Source organism: Calypte anna, chromosome 4A (assembly GCF_003957555.1).
Source record: "Calypte anna isolate BGI_N300 chromosome 4A, bCalAnn1_v1.p, whole genome shotgun sequence".
Lineage (NCBI taxonomy): Eukaryota > Metazoa > Chordata > Aves > Apodiformes > Trochilidae > Calypte > Calypte anna.
The window spans coordinates 28644184-28661409 of NC_044248.1; the positions used below are offsets into that span (position 1 = coordinate 28644184).

Consider the following 17226-nt stretch of genomic DNA (forward strand, 5'->3'; position numbering starts at 1 on the left):
ATCCTTAAGGTCCCTTCCAGCTCAACTCAATAGTCTTACTGGTATTGGTTTACTTTTACATAAGTACTAGTAACATGCATCCTTAAAACTCTCAGTTACTGAGGTAAAGGAGAAGAAAAATGTCTCAATACCTTAAATGTTTTATTAAAAAGAAGTAAAATATATCAAGATAATGTATGGAGAGAGCTTATGTAATTATTAAGGATAAACATCCTGTGGAGTATGGTTGAAATTGTTGGTTTGTCAGCTGCAAGATTAGAGACTTTATTTTGGCTCTTGTGCTTCCTCTAATGATTCCAACTATTAGTGAATTTCCTTTGTATTAGATTTAACAGATGTTAAGCATGAGCAGGGAAGTTCTGTTCTTGTTGAAATCAGTGATTTTGCCATTGTCTTCTAAGGAGAAACCATTGCCTTCTCTTTCTTTAAAAAGAAATCTTTGCATTACTCTGGTGTGGTAAGTTATTTATACCCTCAGTCCTCACCCCTTTAATTAGCTTTTTCTCAGTTTTTTTCTTTTAAAAGTAATTTGGAGAATCTATGTACTTTGATGGGAAGACATTGCCTTCCATCTGTATTCATGCCTTCTTGGGTTCTGTGCAACTTGTGGACTGTGGTACCTTACAGTCAAGACTGAGTAACCTCATTTATGATTATCTGTTCTAGACTTGTATCGGGAAATATAATTTTATGAGATAGCTGACCTTGCTCTGTTTTATCTAATGACAAGGCAGAACAGCTGCTTTGAAAGGTGTGATGCTTGTCCATTTAGAGTTCCTGTGTTTGAAGTGGAGTTTCTGAATGGTTTAGGTGGTTTCCTTCTTGTGAAATTTATATTATGCCTAAGAATTGTCTTGGAGTTTCAAGGAGAGGGATTAAACATGTGTTTGGCAGGACTAGTTTTTAAAACACAGCTAAATGATATACTTTATGTAACCAAAGAAGGAAGCTTTACAGTGTTGCGTCTCAGTTGTACTTAAACGACTGGAATCTTTAAATCATGTTAGGTATGTCTCAAGTTTTGGTGAAGACTTAAAACACATTCCATTAGATAGTGTTGTTTTCTCTGCTTGGTAGAGATGCCAATTATGTTCTTTACTTTAGATTATAAAAATAATAATTATCGTGACACTTCCTGTTAATGAGCTTTGCTCTGTATATAGTTTAATTGGTAAGGGATGAGAGAAAATGATGTGTCTGATCTTCACCAGAAACTTCAGGTGTTTACCACGATACCTTGCATTTGAAAAAGCTCTTCAGTTTAACACAAAGCAAAATAGCCATATAACATCTTTATATATTTTTGTGTTGACCTTTGTAAATAACTGTATTCTCAAAGACTGCTTCTCCTCCAAATAGGCTTGCAGTGCAGCGGTGTACTGCATATGTGAATGACTGCCCTTCAGGGTTTCTCAAAGCCTTGTTAGAAAAAATAAAGCTGAATATGGAATACTCTCTTTTTTTATTGTTGCACAACAGGGTATTATAGAACATTTGCATTTGCAGATGTTGCACAGGGTGGAAAGTGGCAACATATGGAATATTGGTTCAGTTTATTAGTTGTGCTGTACTGTGTGCCGTTAATTTTGACCATGTGTGTTCCTCATGCAATTAATTGATAATCAGTGTATATTAGTGATATCAACATTTTACAGTAAGTCTGAATACATCTTTGTTTCTGTGGTTTCACAGGCATTTGTGTGCCTTTCCTTTGGTAGAAAGGGAAAGATAATCTTCTCATCTTTTGCCCACTTTCTCCAGAGCCTTTTTCTACTTAGGAAGGCAGTATGCTTTAGAACATGAGGCAACTTTGAGAGGTTTAGAAGAGTGTGTAAGAAGAACTTACATTTTTCTGTATGAAAACTGTTTTTAAAAAAACAAATCAGAAAACAAAATGCTAATTCAGTGGTAATGTTGAAGTGAATGCCCTGCTTGTTTTGCTAACTATAACATAAAGATGGTTGCAAATACAGTTCCTCGCTGGGAATTGGAGAAGAAAGTATTTCTAGATGAGTGGCAGAGTCAGATTTCATAAAGTATTTCTGATGAAGGGGAACTAGTAAAAGAAAGTTGCTGTTATGTTAAATGAAGTGAACGTGGATGAAGACTTTCAAGTCATAAACATTCTGCTTATATCCTGATGTAATACTAAGCTTGTAAATGCCCTTTCAGAGGATGCCATAATTTTCTGAAAAGGTTAATAAAATATATACTGCGGCGTGATTTCCTGAACTATATCAATGACTGTGGAGCTGTCAGTCCTGTTATTGCATGGTACTGTGTATATTGCATTCTCTGTATGAATGTGGTGACATGTGACAATAAACAAACAAATGGTTCCTTGGGTTTTAAAAATAATTAAGCTGAGTGGATGATGTGGATTAATAAATCTTTTGCTTTGTATCTCCCTCCATTTCTGTAACCCCTGTAATCTTTCGCAACTGCAAAAACTGCAGTTTCTTCCTTCAAGTTCTTGACCTCTTTCTGTTCCCTGCTGTTTTGATGCATAAAGCCTTCTATGCCTTTCCCTGGGTAGTAGTTGAACAATGGAAAACTTGTTTGCTGACTGCCCAGCTCATGTCTTCTGAGTAGCCCACTTGACTGGGAGAACAAATAGTAGGTACACTCCTGCTGCACCTTCCACTCTGGTATGGATGCTAATTTAATGCTTTTCCTTTTTTAATGTAAAAAATTTCAGCTAGGCTGGCAACTTGGAAGAGCTTTAAGAACCCACAGCCTGCTGTCAAATCTGCTGGGGCTGGTCATCTGGATTAAGTTACTGAGGGCTGTTGAGGGACTGGATGATCACATGGGCATTCTTTCTGTCAAAAGAGCATATGAAAATTTTAGGGTACTTACTTTCAAATTTATGTTCAAATTATTCATCTTGTCATATTCACAAAGTATGTCAAACTAGTACTCTCCTGAGTTCTTATAAATTTTACCAGGGTGTGCTTATTGCAGGAGTCTGAAATGTAGCTGTGTGTGTAATTTGGTAGATGCTTAATTTCTTTACTAGAGAATAGATTTAATATGATGCACATTTAACTTTTCTTTTGCCTCAAATTTGTGCCTTAGACATACCAGCTCTCCTACTAGTTCCTTTATAGTCCAAGTTTCTCAAGTTAGGGCTGTCCTCTCGGCAGAGCCTAGCTCTGAGTTGTCTAGATAGTCTGAAATCTCTTCACTGTAATAACATGTTTTAGTGATGCAACAAGGCCAAGTGCAAGGGTTGGGGCAATCCCAATCACAGATACAGGCTGGGCAGAGAAAAGGCTGAGAACAGCCCTGAGGAGAAGGACTTGAGGGTGTTGATTGAGAAGCTCAACAGGAGCCAGGAATGTGCACTTTCAGCCCAGAAAGCCAACATTATCCTGGGCTGCATCAAAAGAAATATGACTATCAGATCAAGGGATGTGATTCTCTGCCTTGCTCTCATGGGACCCTCCCTGGACTACTGTGTCCAGTTCTGGAACCCCCAACACAAGAAGGACATAGAGCTCTAAAAGCAGGTCCAGAGAAGGGCCATGAAGTTGATCAAAGGGCTGGCGCATCTCTCCTATGAGGACAGGCTGAGAGAGTTGGTGTTGTTCAGAGTGCAGAAGAGAAGGCTCTCAAGGGACCTTCCAGTACCTGAAGGAGGTCTACAAGAAAGCTGGGGGGGGGTCTTTTACAAGGGCATGCAGTGATAGGATGAGGAGTAATGTTTTTAAGCTGAAAGCAAGTGGATTATGGTTAGATATCAGGAAGGAATTCTTTCCCATGAGGGTGGTGAGACACTGGCACAGGTTGACCAGGGAAGTTGTAGATGCCCCCTCTCTGTAAGTGTTCAAGGACAGTTCAAATGGGGTTTTGAGAAACTTCGTCTAGCAGAAGTTGTCTGTGCCTATGGCAGGGGGTTTGGAACCAGCTGATCTTTAAGGTCCCTTCCAACTCATACCATTCTGATTCCATCCTATAAATGTAAGAACTGTACAACTCTTAACATATGAAATATCTTAATATGAGAAAGCAGAGATAGATGCGTATTCCAGACGCATTCCAGACTTATTCCAGACTGATCATTAAAAAACATTTTGGGAAGTCTCTCTAAATCACTATCTCTCATGATGTTAATGTGGTTCCTCTCTGAGTTAAGTAACTAAGAAATGAGAGGGAGGATAATCAAAAGGAGGGGTTGTCTCAGTATCCAAGGATTGAGAGTTTCTGTGCTCAGTTCCTGGGTCTGCCACAGACATCCTTTATAATCTTGCACAGTTATTCAAAGTTCTTTGTGCCTCTTTCCCATCTGCAGATATGACTGATAGTACTTATTTTATTTGACTCACTGTTTAAACTGTATACTCTTCAGGGCAGAGATTGACTTTTTTAATATGGATGTATCTGTAGGGTGTTTTACAATGGGTCCACAGTTTCAGCTGTAGTCAGTAGATACCGCTGTGCACTCTTTAAATCATTGACTTCCACATTACTGGAGAGCTGTTCATAATCAATTTCCTGTATCAAAGATGGTCCAGTGCCTAGTGTTACATTGTTTAAAGGATTTCATTTTAGTTTTGGATGTTTAGTAGGGAATCATGTAAAAAAAAAATTGTAGTGAGGAAAAGCCAGATACCTAAAAATCTGTGCAAGGTGGTATTCTGTTATTTAGCTAGAGAAATCAATTTCTGACAGGCATACTATTTTATAAATTTGAGTGTGTTTTGAAAAGAATGAAAAGATAGTATCTAATGTGAATGCTGTTGGTAGAACAGAAATACTTAATTCCATACTTTGAACCTTCACAGTAATCTTTAACCTGCCGGCTAACATGAATCTGCTTGATAAAATTGCTGCAAAACTAGTGTAATCCATTTAGGTTCAAAATAACTAGTTTTTGGATTAAGTTGCTTCATAAAACAGAAAACAAATCCACAGTATTTAGATGTGTGATACCTGTTACTTGGTTTCTGATAGCCTTTTCTTCTTTTCTTCCTCTTTTTTCCCCCCCTCTTTTTTCCCCCCCTCTTTTTTCCCCCCTCTTTTTTCCCCCTCTTTTTTCCCCCCCTCTTTTTTCCCCCCTCTTTTTTTCCCCCCCCTTTTTTTCCCCCCCCTTTTTTCCCCCCCCTTTTTTCCCCCCCCCTTTTTCCCCCCCCCCTTTTTTCCCCCCCCCTTTTTTTCCCCCCCCCTTTTTTGCCCCCCCCCTTTTTTGCCCCCCCCTTTTTTGCCCCCCCTCTTTTTTGCCCCTCCTCTTTCTCCCCCCCTGTATATCTGGACTGCAGACATTCTTGTGGTATTCATGACAATCTGCTAAATGAATGAAGAACATAAATTTTAAGTTAATATTACTGTATTGTTTAGCCTCCTTTGGTTTAAAAGTTTCTTTTTTTCTTTTTTTTTTTTTTTTCCTGTTCTTTTAATTTTTGCCTTCATGCATGCAGTGAGTTAGTATATGTATGGGTGAGGATGTGTCTTGGAGATTAGAGGTGAAATATCATATGGTGAGCTTTGTTGATACACATACCTTGTGTATGTGGTACCTTGTGGGTGCGTGAGGGAGAAATGTTCATCTGTTCTATCTCGGTTCCTTTCAGATACATATTTGTTGGTAGACATAAAAGCAGTGAATTCTTGGTTCAGTTGCATTACATCAGTTTTTTTGCTTTCCATTTCACCAGATCATAATCTTTTAGAGCAGGGTTTTTTGGATCTAGAATGGCTGCTTTGATGTGAGCTAAATTAATTTTAGGAAGTGACTGGCCCTGAGAGGCGCATATCCCAGGGAAGTACTCTTTTCTGCACTTCTTACCTTTCTTTACCTTCCAAACTCATGAAGATCACTTCAGTCTTGACAAGCAAATAAATACCTTGACTCTGGCATGTGTTCAGCATACTGAAGAATAGTGATGGTCATGTGTGTGTCATTTACAAATTTTCACCTTCCTATAGATCTAAGAGGGAGAGGAAAAAAACTTCTTTGAAGGCAGCTTCTAAGATAGTGTCTGCCCCCTTAGGATTGCTGTGTTGCAGTCTTGTACAACCAGTGGGCTTCAGCTATACTTCAATGCCTGCAGTCCAAGCCTGAAGCATTAGGGCAAGGAAGCAGTAGCTCCACTACTTTAGAAATTCTTTATTCTCCTTTGGTTTCCAACTGTGTGAAATTCTGGCCCAGCAGACAGCTGAAGCAATCATCTTGGCAGACATCTAGACATAGCATTGCCTGTCCAACCAGAATCCTAGGTGTAGAGCAGGAGGTGGCAGCACTGTCCTCTGTCTCACTACACGGTGGGGTGAGTCCCAGTTAGTCTTGCTGTCCTGAGTGCCTGACTGATTGCTTTCATTTGTTCTTGTCCCACAGATACTGCTGGGGGTGCAATGCAATTTGGGCACATAGACCCTAGCCGGTCTTGATCAGCACAGAAATGTTTGCTTAAGTCTGTTAAGTCTGTTTTCTCTTCTGCATGTCAGGAAATGCCAGGAAATCATCAGGAGTCAGGAAGGCACTCAGGGCATAAGGACAATCACTTCAAAAAGAGAAACTGAGTCCTGCATTTGTAATACTTTGTGTGATGCTTATATGTGTATCTTTAAAATGTCATTCAGTCTTTCCTGGAAACGTACAGGTTTGGAGTCTCCAGCTGCGGGGAGAATGCAACACAGAAGTCAAACTCAACTCTTAATATTTCACTTACTTTGTTGCCAAAGTGTCTCAGAAGCTGAGCCTGTTAGGCACATGAAAATCAACTGTGGTGCCTCTGAGCAATCCACTATGGAAATCATTTATCCCTGTACCCTTAAGGATTGTGACAACTCATTTGACAGTTGTGCTGAAGCATGTGACTTGATATCCAAAGCTAGGTTTTTGTAGCTTGAGTACAAATGTCTTGTCTAGGTCTTTGTTCCTATCTTATTAGGCTGTTGATTAATCCCTCCCCCTACCCTCCTTCCCTGTAGTGTAAGTACTTAAATTCTTGTGTATTGAAGAAAAAAACCTGCAAGAATACATCTCATCTCTTAAAAATGAGAAAAAGGTTGTCTTGTGCACATGTGTGTCTGTTGTCTTGCACAGTAATTATGTTTGAAGTGGTGCTGATATGCTCAGCCTTCTACACATAATTTTTAAAATATGGTGTAAATTTGTGGTGGTCTTTTTTTTTTTTTTTTTTTTTTTATTGAACTAATTGCCTTGGTCTTATGCTTGACAGTGCTTTTTATCTTCCTAGCTGCCATGTTCTTTAGAGGCAAATATAGGGTGTCCTTTTGTATTGTCTGTAAGTGTGTAAAGTGCAATTTTACATGGGAAGTATGCTATTAATAATAAATGCATTTTTATCAAAGGTAAGCATTTCAGCATTGCTTAAAAATTAATGCAGACATCATTCTCCTTCTCTCTGAAGGAGTTCTGCCAGAGTTGCACAAAAATTAAAGTAGGTATCAGAGTGTCCTGTTGGATTTCATAAACCTGAAGTACTCCACAGTCTTTGGTGCTGTTTTTGTTAATGAAACCAGTTTTATTCCATGGCATCAGTGCTGTGATCAGGTGAGGTAACCTTTTATAAAGGAAAAATGTACACCTTGCCTCTCTTGATTTCTTCTCAGCACTTTCAAAGTACACATGTACATTAATAGTTTTTGAAAGAATTGAAGAACTGTTTTATCATGTGTGAAGTACAGTTTTATAAGACAAGCTTTTGAAAAGCTTTGGTTAAAGACAAAAGTACTACTAGACTTTGAAGTTGCTGAACTCAGTAAAAGTCTAACTTGCACAGAGGTGTGAGAGGATCAATAATGAATAACTGAAATGAGTCTCTTGAATTATTCTTTAGTACTTTAATATTCTTTAGTACTTTGAAGTATTCTTTAGTACTTTAGCTATCTTCATTCTTTAGGTTATAGTCTGCATTTTATTTTGGGAAAAAGAAGTGTGAGAGAATGAAGTAATTCTGACTGTTAAAAAATGTTAAGATGAAAAGTATTCAAAGATAATAAGATGGTGATCTGACTTGGCATATATAGGGCATAGCTGCTCTAGAAGCTTATTTTAAACAAATCCAGCAAAAATGAATTCAGCATGGTGTGGTAACGTGCCTCTGCGTAAAGATGAAGCTTTTATTCTGAAGCTGAGAGTTTGTTAAAAGACAATCAACATCCTATGGGCTTCCACTTGTTTGTGTATGCCAGTGCCCTAATGGCTCACATGGGCATCTTCTGGATGAGCTAGGTAAAGAGCTGAGAGGAGACACTCGTATCTATACTAGCAGAAGTAAGCTGTTTTCAAAATCTGTTTAATTTTAAGCACAGTTTTAAATCCACAGCCTTATGAAGTTAACAAGCCTTCATTCAGCCTTGCTACCAGGTTCTGTAATCTTCTTAGATCTTCTGTCTAAGCAAAGCAGGGGTAGTTAATAACTAGATGAACAGATAATCTTTCAGAAGACATATAGATACTCCAGAAATACAGTATCTACATGGCATTTTGAAGCGCTGAGAAATGCTGATCTGAACTTCCATTGTGACAAACTACCACAGTACCTTCAACAACAACTAGGTGAAAAGCTGTTATTTTACCAGCTCTGTACCTTTAAAAGAACAGTGTAAGAGAGGTCATAGATCTAGTTATTCTGCAGGAATATTACACTTTAAAAAAAAAAAAAAAAAAAAAAGTTTGCACTAGAGAAATCCAAGAAAAAAGGAGGTGTGGCTTAAAGCAACACAGTTGTCAGGACGCACTTGTACCCTTTTTTTTCTACAGTAATCACACAATTTTACATGTAAATTTATGTACCATTTTGAAACAATTCTCTGAGTAAAATTTTGAGTAATGTAACATGCGTGTGGCAGATGCTTTGGAATCGGTTCAATGCACATGCAGTTAAGCTATAGCACAATTGCTTATTTGTAATATTGATGAAAGTTGACAGTTAATGAGATTGGTTGATGAAAAAGTGCAACAATTAAACAGAAATACTCACATCTCTTCCTGAATGAATGAAATTCCTGTGTTTTTTCAGTATACATTTGTTAAATCTGCCTTAAGTGAATCAATTAAGGCGGTTCAGCCTTTAGTTCAGTATTTAACATACTGTGAAGATTGGTAGTAGTGATTATAGAGGCTTAATCATGTAGACTTTTGTTCCCCTGTTCTAAAACTGAAGTTGTCCCACTCTGTGAAAATAAAATATCCAGTGGAAAAAGGCTTAAAACCCAACTGCCCACATCCTAAGTGAGTGCTTGGGTCATCGCGTCAGAGAATTGTTTTGAAGTCTCTTTCAGTGCTGTAATAGAGGCTGATGGAAATCCTTGCCAAGACATCTGTGGTTTGGTGGTTGGATCTCATGTCATGTTAGATCATGTATTGCAGGTCCTAATGACACTTTTAATGGGAACAGTACCTTTTTCTACTTAATCTCCTTGTTTGTGTCCCCCAATGAATTACTTGGCAAGATAAAATAATTCTGATTGAATATGTTCTCTGGAAAGCACAAAATTAAGTATGGCTTGCAGTGTGGTTTTTCTCTATTTTTTGACTGTCAGATGGGAAACATGATGTTTGTTTGGGTTAGCTGTAATATTTCTTCTAATTTTCCTCTGTAAAGATGAGATTAATTTAAGAGAAAATAATTCATTTCTGACTTCTGTTTTAATGAGAAACTTTCAAAACAATAATGTTCCAAGATTAGAAAGAAACTAGTATTTATGAAAACATAAATTACGTTCCTCCCCCACCCCAAAGTTAGACAGCTTTTAAAAAGACGGATTTAAAAGCATATGTAACTTTAAAATATTACATTTCAGGTTAGCTTTATCTCTATGATCTTGTGGGAATTATATGTCTTCTTTAGAATTTGAAGGAAAAATAAAAGTATGACCTTGCACATTATATCTAGCCTTTTTCCAGTTCAATGCTCTTCTCTTAATGAGTGTCAGGTATGTTCTTTCTAGGTGGAAGAAAAATTATTAAATGTTACGTTCTGTATGTTCTAAAACAAAGAGTTCGGAAGCCTGCTTAGTGAATCTGTATTTAAAAGGACTCACTGAGAATTGCAATATTCTTTTTCACCCTTTTCTTTTTTAAAAAAAACAAACCAAAGCAAAAAACAGAAGCACAATCTTCTGCTTCCAAGGAGAGAAAACAACTGAGGCAGTACAAAAGTAGTATTATTGAGAAGTATAAAGTACATAGTTACATTATGATTCTAGGTGAAGACTAATTGTTCTACCAGGTGCATGCAGAGGAGGGCATAAAAGTGACTGTAGTGTGCTACATAAAATGTTGGCACCAACTAATGATGTGTAGAAATAATTCCTTTGTTTTCTTTCCATGATCTTAATGTACTCTGTGCAATATTTCAAATAAAAAGCAAAATTGGAATTTTTATGGGTGTATTTTACTGTTTGCCTTTTTGAAGTAAAACTACTTTTTAATGTACTGCTTGATTATTTTTTTAATATAAATTACATATATGTAGCTTGAGTTTATTTTTTAAATCTCTTTTTATATTCAAGGCGCTTCTGTCATGATTGCCTTATAGTAGCTATCAGGATTCTTAAACTCACAGCTTTGTTAGAATTTGTGTTGGTGTCGATCATTTAATAGAATTTTGAAATTAGAAATGTGGTCACCCAGCAGAGTATGGCCAGAGAGGGCTGCTGGGCTGGCTTGGCACTCCTTCTAATCTTCTCAGCAGTAAATAGTATGAGTGTTACAGATAGTTCCAGCCAGGCAGCATTAAGAGCAAGTTTCTAAGGAACCCTTTGCCTCCAGTTTTGTTTCATTATTATTGGCAGTGATAGAAGCAGAGGAGTGTGCTTCCAGGGTTGTTACTAATGTGTGACCCAGGCTGTTCTTGGCTGGGGGGAACCCAAAACATTGGAGTCCAGTTTGCGTCAGTACTCTGCTTGAGATGTTGCTTAGACCAAGGCTTGGAAAACAAGGAGAAATTCTTAATGTAAGTGAAATTGTGCTGGAAGCTTCTCTGATGTGAATTATACTTGAGTGGACAAGACCATTAAATGCTTAGCCTATACACTAGCATTTTCTTGCATGTGTTTTTAGTGTTTTGATTTTTCAGTTTACAATGATAACACTGCAATGAAACATGCCACCCAGACCTAGCAAAAATGCTGTGGCTGTCAAAAACTAAAAGTAGCTGCTAGCACTTCAGCAGTAAAAGTAAGCTTATCTACGTAAGTAAAGTACTTACCTAAAGTAAGTTTATCTATGTCTCTTAATCTAATACATTGCTGAGCTGAGAAAGAAGTGTTAATAAGCAGTAGAGTCTTTGTGAGTATAGACTTAATAGAAGTAGATTTAATGATAGTAGTTTTTAATGGAGGCCTTGCCCCACACTTGCTCTTGCTGTGTGCTGTGGCAGCAGTGGGTCTGGCTTGAAGCTGGCTGGTATTGGCTGTCAGAAATAAGCTTCTAGCAGATTCTCACAAAAGTCACCTGTAGCCCTGCCACTACCAAAACCTGGCCACACGAACCCAATACATCACTTTTTGGACCTGTAGACTGTTCTGCTCCTGCTTCTGAAAGGTGGGCACTACCCACCCACCCACAGGCTGAAGAGCTGTAAGGCAGCTCCATGCCCCTGTTCAGGTCATCCCAGGGAAAAAAAAGTGAGTCATTCAATTCCAAGAGGATAGTAGAAAATGAACAGTGAGTAAGGCAGCTACCAGGGCTGATGAATATCGCTGCTCCAAGAAGATCTATTGTTGCTAGTATGACTCAACAACAAATGTCTCCAAATCAGCATGAGGTAAAATAGGAATTCCCTTTAATGCTCAATGTTGTGAGATTAGTAAGGGCTGCTGGTGGTAATTTGCTAAAATGCCGATATAATACCCTTGAAATAGATGTAAGTTAAAAGTGAAATCTTTAATCAGACACAGAAGCATGAAACAGCCATATCAAAAGATTGTCTGTAGACTGAAGGCTGCATTATAGATCAAATGTTATCAAATCACTTGTGTGGTAAGCAGGTCTCTTACAGTGAAAAAAGTATTTTTATCAGGTTTTTAAAACTCTGGATTTTTTATTTATATCTGTCTTGCCTCTTAAAAAGTATCTCAGTTAATTTCATGGCCAAGTTTTAATAAAACACACTTTAAATGAACGACTGGCAATACTTAGATTAATCTAGATTTCCCAGATGAAAATCAGTCTATTTAATTAACTCGGACAGAAGGTGAAAGGGAAATAGGTGTCAGCATACTGACTGGGTGAACAAGAGTTACCATTGCCTCTAGTCACTTTACCATCTTAGTTGTTCAAGATAAATTGTATTTGCTTTCAGATACTGTTTTTGTATTCAGTGATAATTTTTATTTTCAATATTCAAAATTGATTTTACTATAAATCTAAAAAATTCAACACTTCAATATAGAACAGTGAGACAAATATTCATTGTCAAAGATGTTCTATGCTACTATTCAGCTTTGTTGCAAATTATGTGGGGAGGAAATCCCTTATAAAAGAAAACCTCATGTATCAGACACTTAAAGAGTTTAGGATTCCAAGCTATTATAAAAATTGCTTCTTTTAGTAGTATTTCTGACTTAGGAATTATTTGGGAAATGCCTGGGACACAGGCTATGATCTATTTTGTAGCTTCTGTCCCTAACTTATTCTGTGGTATGGCAGTGACTGACTGGATATTCTTGCTTCCTCTTGAATTGAATGGTCTGATTTATAAATCTATATGTAGATGAAAGGGCCTGGAACAACAGGTTAAATTGCAGTCTTAACTGGTATAAATAAGGAGAGAGACAGGGGTTCCATCAAGATTTCAGGTCTATGTTACATCTTAATATGCAATTTAAAGATAGCTCTTAAAAATGTATGACTTGAGTAGTAGGAAAATATTAAGCATCAATTTCTCCAGTTGTAAAATAGGTATTTCTTGTTTTCTCTAAGTGTGTAAGTGACATGAAGATACTGAAAATCAGTTTTAAGTGTACATGTTCTGTATACAACTGTTGAAAAAGCACAATAAGGTATTACTAAATAAGAATTTTTATTTTCTTATACAGTGATTAACTTGGTGGATAAACTTATGGGAAGCTATATTTATTTATAAAAGAGGTGACCTAGGTATTCCTAGGTGTTTGTCAGGAAGAGAGTCAAGTAATAATCTTTTAATAGTTTCACCTAAGACTATATCTGAATTTTAACAGTCACAATTTTTTCCTGGTGTTTTGTTTTGTTTTTCCCTTGCTATTAGAGTCTTCATTTGAGCCCGAGCCCTTAGTAGAAGGATTATATTGTGATACCAAAATACTTTATATTGTGTATTTGTTGAATTGGATTGCCATTTAGATCCTGTTTCAAGCAGCTGAGGAGATGAAGCCTGTAATTGTCAATACATTCAAATGGAATGAAGAGAGTTAGATTGAATCTGATTCACAAGGCTCTGTCTCCTTTAGTAATATAGATGCATTTTACAAACCACTTGTTTAGTTTTTAATTTTCCTTCTCTACTAAACTTCCTTATCAGTGTAGTTTATCCTACTGTCCATTGCAGTAACTATAGAAAGTTGTGAAATAATATGTTGTTTTCAGAGGTATGATTGAAGCCCACCATGTCCTTTCAAACAAATAATGGGTTGTATGAGAAAGTTGTTGTCACTTGAGTCCTTGTGTGAAGGTGCAGGCACAGCAACACTCTCGGTATGCTCCTATATTTAATAATTTATGTATCTGTACATTCTTAAATGTAGGTATATTTATGTGTTCAACCAGTTACAAATACAAGCTATTAATGCAAGATCTACCCTATACTCTTCTGTTTCCTATTGACACATTTCTCCCAGGCTTTACATACACAAGGGGCTTTTCTAGTGCTACACATTGTGGTTGGCTCTTTATATGGTGCTTTTATGTTCTTTCGGTGTTTCAGAAGCCAATACAGAGGTACTGTCAGATAACTGCAGTATATTTTTTGCTGTGGTAAGCAAAATTTTCCGAACAAATAATGAAATATTGTGTCATGAAATCAGGTTGCTTTGTCTGTTTATTGTAAAAAAAACAAAACACCCAAACATTTTATAACAGTGCCAGATGAGAAGAGAAATACTGAGCAAAGATAATCTTTGTCCAGTGCTATATCCAACAGTCTCTTCCATGATGGTTGTATAACCTAGTTCTGTTTATTCACAGCTAAAGTTACTTCTTCTTTTTTAGTTTCTCTTTATCAGGCTGGTTTTTTTCTTTGCTGATGGACTCGTACTTTTTGGAAGAAAGGCAAAATAAATGTAGTAGATAGGGGAAAAAGGACCAACTCAAATCAAATTTCTTGAATAAGGTGACCCGGTATCACAGTTATCTTTGAGTTCAGGTTCATGCAGTCAAGGTTGCTCCCTAGCCCAGCCATGCCAAAATACAGCAGTGCACACATCTGATAAAGTTTGTGTTGTGGGTATTCTAGTATTCTAGGGAAGCTGTAGAGTTCTTGTGTAGCTTTTTGTAGGTTTGGGTCGATTTGTATGTTATGGAAAAGAAAGACTGGAAGCACTTAGAAAAATCTGAAAATTAGAGTGAATTCAGAAACTTCATTTTTTACGTTTAATAATAAAACGCATTAATGAATGCTGTCTCGTACTTAAGACTAAGATACTGTTAATTTCCAGTTCTTATGCTGAATATATGACACTGAGCAAATCACAGTCTCTCTGTGAACTGAATCATGAATTTTGACAGGTTTATGTGTGGCGATTTGAACTGTTATCACTCCTGCCTTCTACTGAGGATTACTGACAAAGTCAGTTTAGGTTAATCAGCAGGTTACCAACTATGCCTGCTGATGTGCTAGCACTTGGGTATTTTTCCTGTTGACCTTTCCAAATTGACAGTAATCTTCACCATGAAAGTTGAGTAGGAAATAGAGGCAATAACATTTTGGATAATATAATACTGTCTTAGAGAGAGGATGAGTTAATCTTAAGCTCTTAGTCTGTGAAGCTAATATAATAACTTTCTTCTTTTAAAAAACAAACCAAAACAACAAATAGCATTATCCAATGCTTATTTACTTTGTACCTAAGATTGAGAGGGGTCAGAAATCATCTCCTGCTACATTTAGATATTGGAATGATGGCAAATTCAGATGCCCTAAAAGAGAAATAATGCATTTATTTATCTGATGCAAGCAAATCTCTCAAATACTGTAATTTGCAGAAAGCTTGCTGAAGTATTCCTTAATTTCTTAAATACATGAAATACGCCTTCTTTCATGATGAATTTTTAACCAAAAATATTACCCCCACAACGAGTCTTAAAAGTAGTACAGTTTTATGTGAGCAGGTGTTTGTTACTGGAATTTTACATTACTGGTTGCAGTAGTGGACATGTATTTCTAAAGCAGTGAGTGAGATAACTAATAGCAGTAAACAGAAGTAGAGCTGTTTCTTTTATTATTATTTTTGTAATTGTATTTTGAGGCTTAATTTTTTTTTAACAAGTATTTTTTCAACTATTAAGTAGAGATGAGTTTTCTGTTAGATATTTGTCAGTCAGAAATTCCTGCTATCTATTCTTGGCTTTTAATTAAATGAGCATGTATAATTTGTATACTTACAAAATACAATTTTTCTGACATACTTAGATGTTCTTTGTGGGTGTCACAGATAAGAAATCTTGAACATGGAAGTACTGCATATTGATGGTGTTTATGCTAGAATATGGTGGTTTTCAGATGATGTATGTTCCTCTTCATCTCTGTAACACAAGAAATTAAGGTTGCTTATTTAAAAATGAGTTCTAAAAGATTGTATCTTCACACTTGTTGAAGTGGAAGTCATTGTACTAATAAAGGAGAATGAACAGAAATTTCTCAATGCCAAGTAAGACTATGAAAAGAATATATAGGCAAGTCTTGGCAAAATGGTTACAATACACCTAGGGATAATAGCAGTATAAATAAAAAAATTTTTAGCATAAATTACATTAGATGTGTAGGGTGCTGTGTTTGTGAATGTTTTCTTAATAATGTTGAAGTATTTCTATTGTACATTCACTAAACAGCAAAAACTAACTGTACGTGTGCAGCTTTCCTAAATACATGGCTGAGTATTCACTTCAGAAAGTTATAATTAAACTAAAATACAGTCATGTCTTTAGCCTTTTTCGTGTGCAATCCTTAATTACTTGCAGTATGTCATCTTACACTGCAGATTTTAAAACCTTGGATGCACATGTGTTTTGATTTATCCCTGCTTAGACTAGTAAATGCTATCTGGAGGTTGATTACAGAAAGTTTTATCATGTGGAACAGAAGGAGTTGAAATAACCAATTGTGTACATTCCTGGGTTAGTTGTAAAATTTCTGTAGTATAATAATTCCTAGAAGTATGTATGCATCATTTCAGAGTGTTGTGTTAAAGATAATGTTAGAGATCAGAGAGAGCCCAAGAAGCATTATGCCTTGTTGCAACAAATAATTATGACTGATAAAAGTGAGGTAACTATTAGCATCTCATACTGTTATAATTACAAATATTTAAAATGGGAATGCAAATGTTTTAGGTTGCTCTAGGCAAGTTTTGATATAGAATATGTAACCCATCAATTTAGCATTCAGTACTTTTTTTAAAACTTCTGTGGATCTTTTTTTAAGCTTGCTGCTTGAAGTAAAGCTCCTAACTCACCAAAAAAAAATAATAAAAAAAAAATAATAAAAAAAAAATTATGTATTCCACGAAACATTTTCAATAACCTGCACATTTTACCACATTTTTAGGTAAATTCTGATTTTTAATTGAGAAATTTAAAAAATAAGTGTTTTTTTCTTCAGATTTTTTCTTCATTGAAGCATGGGAAAAGTAAACACTCTTTATGCCTTATACAATCATTTTTTCATCCCAAGCACAATTCTTTCCTATGTAATGGGGACTTCCAGCAGGCAAGTATAAAGTATGTTGACTTTTTCAGTTCTTATTTAGGGTTTCAATTTGTTAATTATTATAAAATACACTTTATTTTGACTTCTCTCCAGTGTTTTGCTTCAAAAAAAGCAAAAAGTACCTTCGTTACTTTAGTAACAGAATAAAGCAAACTGAAGAGAATTTTGTTGCTTTCCAGTTCTTCCTAATTAGACATTCTTGTGGTTTTAGTTTACATTGTTTGTCATCTGGTGGTAACCAAAAGCCTTTCTGTAGAGGCAGTTAGAATACATGCAATACTTGATGGAGAAAAGTATGTTTACTTGTTTACAGCTCTTGCAACCTAAAAATTGAGTACAGTTCAAA

The 17226-nt window shown here is 36.2% G+C and overlaps 1 protein-coding gene across 2 annotated transcripts in view; it reads left to right on the plus strand.

The window, feature by feature from the left end:
• The window catches only part of SH3RF1 (SH3 domain containing ring finger 1), a 78222-nt gene that overhangs the window by 2435 nt on the left and 58561 nt on the right, over positions 1-17226 (plus strand). The window lies entirely within an intron of this gene.